This window comes from Pinus tabuliformis, chromosome J (assembly GCF_031772625.1).
Source record: "Pinus tabuliformis cultivar Carrire ecotype Pingquan chromosome J, CPIR1, whole genome shotgun sequence".
In the NCBI taxonomy this organism is placed as follows: domain Eukaryota; kingdom Viridiplantae; phylum Streptophyta; class Pinopsida; order Pinales; family Pinaceae; genus Pinus; species Pinus tabuliformis.
The window spans coordinates 798,107,897-798,113,390 of NC_142295.1; the positions used below are offsets into that span (position 1 = coordinate 798,107,897).

General features: G+C 36.4%; 1 pseudogene; it reads left to right on the forward strand.

The window, feature by feature from the left end:
- Positions 1-3,718: 3,718 nt before the first annotated feature.
- LOC149229132 (putative glycerol-3-phosphate transporter 4 pseudogene) lies at positions 3,719-4,294 on the forward strand (annotated as a pseudogene).
- The last annotated feature ends 1,200 nt before the right edge of the window (positions 4,295-5,494 follow it).

A 5,494-nucleotide genomic window follows, 5' to 3' on the forward strand; every position in this document is an offset into this window, starting at 1 on the left:
ATCAACTACTGCATAGATTCGATGGTGGCCACTTGCTCCCCCCATTGGTGCTTTTCATTCTCTATGGTTGTGACCAGTTTGTAACTCAGGACAGTCATGCTAGTAGTGAGGTCCCCCACATCCCCAGCAAGTGATGTGTGGTAGACTTTGAGCAGAATGTTGTGGAGTTCTCTAGAAAGAGCTCCTTCCCTTGGGACCCCTGCCCCTACTTGTTGATCCTTGTGTATGACCTTGATTTGCATGCGCCCTTGAAGCTGTGGGTGAAGCTGCACTAGTAACCATTGAAATCCCTATTGTTGGTGCTCTGGGTACAACCCTGTTTCCATATGGCGGTAGCCTCAAACTTCCTCCCCTAGGGAAGGTACGAGGGGCCTTCCCCATAAACCTTGGTTTTTGTGGAAAAATGTTTTGTTTCCACCCTTTAAGTCTAAGTGTTCTTCAACATCACGAGCATGTTCCACAACTTCTGCAACTAAGGATGGTTTCCACATCTGCACCATTGCCCTAATCTTAGGGTTCAATCCATAAATGAAACGATTTTCTTGGCGCTTGTCAGTATCCATGTAGGAGACATACTTGACCAATTCCATGAATCTAATCTCATATTCTTCTACTATACGATTTCCCTGTACCAAGGCATGGAAGGCTCCTACCTGTTGTTCTTCAAAATATGCCGGTAGGTACTTTTTCCTAAATCTCTCCTCAAATAACTCCCAAGTAACTGTGTCTAGAGTGAGGTGTAGTTGACAATCTAAGTTACCCCACCAATTCAGAGCACTATCTCTGAGTTGGAATATCGCTATTTTAGCTTTTGAATTGGAAGTATAATCTCTTAGTGCAAAGCACCTTCTCATTCCCTCTAACCAGGCTTCTGCATGTTCGCTGGCACGACCTCCAGCAAACTTTGGGAGCTTAATCTTTTGGAGCTCCCTAGTAATGTCCTTGATTGGAGGTCCTCTATCAGAGTCTCTTGATCCCTCGAGATTTCCTAACCCTGATGGAGGGTGCTCTACTTCCACTTCAATTGTTTGGCGCCCTTTTAAAGTCTCATTAATTGCTTCTAGGGAATGCAAGATGAGAGCCAACTCCAGTGAAGGTAATGGGTTATTTGTAGGAGGTCCTTGTGATGACCCTCCTTGACCTTGATTTCTTCGCGTCCTCACCATTTTGAATTGTTCAAATATCTGTATGATACGCAAGACTCATTAATCCAACTTAGGACTTGTCCACTCTTAGCTGACTCACATACATTATTTAACCAACATTATTTAAATGTCTTGGTATAGTTATTTAATAATTTTTATTTTTTTATCAGACATTTTAATTATCAATTCAAAAATTATTTACATAAAAATATATTATCATAAATTTAAATTATAATATTAAATTAATAATAATATATTTTGGTTATTTCAACCTTTACTCTTTTAATTTTTTTTTTTTGTTAGGAAAATAAAAAACATTGGAAATTTCTATTTAAAACTAATATACATTGATTAAATAATTATTTATAACATTAATATAAATAATAATAAATATGACAACAAATGGAGCTTCACATTGTGATCTAAGTCCATGTGACTCTATAGCATGAAACTAGCCATAAAGATCAAGTGCAGCTAATATCGACTTCTAACTACATGGAAGTTTTGATGATGGTCATTTCAACATTTTTTTTTTAATCGTTCTTATATCAACTGTCTACGATTATGTTTAATCCTGATCGTGTGCTACTATATACAAAGCTACTAATTCGTTTGTGTTATAATTGTTGAGAGACCGCTCAATAAGAAATGAGGAGAACACGAATGATCGATAAAGAGAAATAGGAGGATATTTACTAATTATGTATTTCCAGGGTAAGAAGATACAAGTAATATGAAAGCAAGTCTCATTACCAATTCTTATTTTTGGAATTTTGGTGTTTGGAATTGATTTACAATAGTTTAAAGTTTGGAATAATCTCACCCATATTCTAAACAACCTTTTGTCCAAACATGACTCTGACAAGTTCCTATTTAATTAAGCCTTCACTTCTTAAATAGCCATATAAGCAAACACTTTGACAAGGTCCTATTTAATGAGGTAAACCTTCTTTCCTTTGTATGTTTCTTTGGTAGTTTAAATCAAAATAAGTGAACCTCACCTATACGCTAACGAAAAATGCAAGAGAAAAGGGAAAATTAATGAAATTATGCATAAGAACACACAACCCTATTAAAATAATACACAATCACACAACGTTGCATTCGAGATTGCTGCATGTTGAATCACGAACATAAATAGTTCCACCATAAACTTAAGCTTGTTTTCACTTTAACTGACTCTAAGTTAGGAATCGTAAGACTATCTTCAGGTCCATCAACTGCCATCCAATCCCAATAGGGCGATGATAACTATTGATTATCATCCTTCCCTAAATAATTTAAAGAATGTAATTGAAAGAACCCATTTGTAATAACCTGTTCAAGTCCATTTGTATCCACTTTGAATGGAAATGCCAATGTTGAAAATGTTCTTCTGCCTATTTCAGCATTTCTCTCCTTGCACCAAGCTTTGAGAAAAAACACCTAAGTAGAAAGTGGGGGAAATGCTCAATCTTTACAAATATTGGTATCTAAAACAATCAGGTAGTGTCTAACAGAGGCAAGCACGGAGATATATAATCTAGCAGTGGTTGCTGATCCAAAAACAAATGTGGTATGGAAAACATGGAAGTCAGATGTGTAGCTGGCTATCCAGGGAAGCTAGCAGAAGAATGAAAGAAGTATACCAAGGAACTCAAGCTATTAGATTGAATATAGAGGCAGATGAAATTGCATGGTCTAGAAACAGATCTAGAGGTGTTCATACAGTAAGGGAGCTCGATGTTTTCCTTCAAAACATATTTGTCCACAAGTATGCCAAGTGTGGGAGTTTGGAGGATGCACGCCACATGTTTGACAAAATGTCTGAATGGATCATGGTCTCTTGGACTGACATGCTCGCAGGATATGCACAGAGTGTTGCCAAAGATTAAGGATAATAACAATATTTCCCAATTATCATTTGAGGGTTTATAATCTGAAAAACTCATATCTGATGTATTTTTGGTTGTCTATAGAGGAGATTGTTCATGAAAGGCTAGTACTCAATCGATTTTGAGGGTATATGATTTGAAGGACACTGCTATATGATGTGTTTTCATTGTATACAGAGGGGATTGTTCATGAAAGGCAAGCATTCTGTAGAGTTTGAAGAAAATAAATCTGCAAGTTGTTGAGGGTTTAGGATTTGAAGAGGACTGATATTTGATGACCGTTAAGGAAATGTTTTCTTGTGTGTGAAGGAAACTATTCACGAGAGGCCCATATTCTGTTGATTTTTGAAGAAAATGCATCTACAAACTATTAAGGGTTTAGAATTTGAAGAAAACTGAGCTTTGATCGGGGAAAAGGTATTTGGTTGTATGCAGAGGGATATCTTCATGAAAGGTTGGTATTTTGCATATACTTGAAAAAAAATAATGTACATGCTGCAAAGGTTTGACCGAAAGCGAACAATTTATCGTTCAATTTGTGTGATTCCAGACAAATTTTAATGCAAATGAATGCTTTGTTTTCATCAGGTCTTCTTCTATGCGCTTGAGTGCGGATATAACCTAGAAGTGAGGGTGAGCTTGAAGCTTTTTTTTTTTTTCAGCACATAATTTTATAAATTTGATAGATATTAGGTAGCCATGGGTTCAGAAGAAGGGGAAAGGTCTAGAAATCCTCTGCCGGTTATTATGTTGATAAGAGCACTGAGAGGCAAGGATGCAAGCCGCCAGACATATAGATACTCTGTACTTTTCATAACTTTCATTGCATATGCTAGTTATCATGCCTCGCGTAAGCCTAATAGCATAGTAAAGAGTGTTTTGGATCCAGACAGCACTAGTGACAACCTGCCTTATGGAATTAGTGATCATAGCCAGTCATGGCTGCTTAATATGATATTTGTTAAGCATCCCACTAATTCAAGCAGAAAAGCTTATTCTAGCTCTGAAGGATGGGCTCCTTTCAATGGAAAGGATGGAACAACCTTGCTTGGAGAAATTGATGTAGATTTTCTATCTGTGTACGCATTGGATATGTATTTTGTTGGACATCTTGGAGACAGGGTTGATCTCCGGGTGTTTTTAATGGTGGGAATGGTTGGCAGTGGCTTGTTTGTCGCACTATTTGGTATGGGCTATTTCTGGAACATACACAATTTCTACTATTACTTGTTCACGCAAATGGTGGCAGGGAATCCAAAATATATTCTAGTTTGATAGTGTAGAGCAAAAAGTTTTCTCCTGCCAATGAAAGTTATGAAGCTTCTAGATGGTTGTGAAGCCAAATAGGGTAGGCTAGCTAAGGCTGATAGACAAAATAGGGAAACATATTATAGATTGGAGAAGATAGACAAGGACCTTGAGTGCAATTATGATGTTTCACGAATTATTGTTATTCCAACAAAAGATCATCAAGACCAAAGTGATATACAGATGATTGATCTCGTTGTCAAAAGTGCTCAAGTCAAAGGAGAAGAAGATAACTTGGTTAACTTCCGAAAAAGTTTATCTACAGCAGATCTCCACATGTTGCATGGAAAGGAACTTAATGTAGAATCTTGGTTGGCCCAAAAGAAGTTAGAATATGGAAGCACATCTACATGCAATAATGTGAACAATATGAATTACAATGATCAGAATGTTAGCAAGGATAAGTATGCCTTAAATTTAAGGAGGTTCTCATCTGAAAATTTAGACAGTTGTCTTGTCAAGAACATGCCAAAAACACAAAGAATTGTTGACCAAGAAATAAAGAAAAACAGAAGGTCTGTGAATGAAAATTCAAAACATCATGGAAAACATCTCGTGATTGACAAGAAAGCAATTGCCACAAATATGGTTTCTTCCCATAAACAGATGGAACCCGAGCGTACTCCTATTTTTGAGTCATTCACAATTGAGGAAGAGGAAGGATCAGGTGGTTATGGCATGGTTTACAAGGCTCGAAGGAAGCAAGATGCAAAGATTTTTGCAATAAAATGTCCTCTTTAGAAGACTCCTAAAATTTATGTTACGAATGAAATTTATATGCTGCAAAGATTTTGGTACAGTTAAATTTGTTCGGGAGTAATTCTATTATAAAGTCTGAAGGTGGTTTAAAATACAATGGACAAGACTGCCTCATTCTTGAATATATGGTGCATGATAAACCAGAGGTTCTTAGGAAAGAAATAAATGCGTCGAAACTTCGTTGGTATGATTTTTGTATGTTCAAAGCACTTTATGCATTACACAAGCAGGGAGTAGTCCATAGAGATGTTAAACCGGGAAACTTTCTCTTCTCTCGACAAATGAAAATGGGTTATCTAAATTGCCGGTAGAATTTAGAAAAAAAAACATTAATTTAGTCTTAAATGAAATCAGCTCCACATAATTTTTATAATAAAAATGCTTACAAGTAACTTTGAGGGTTATAAA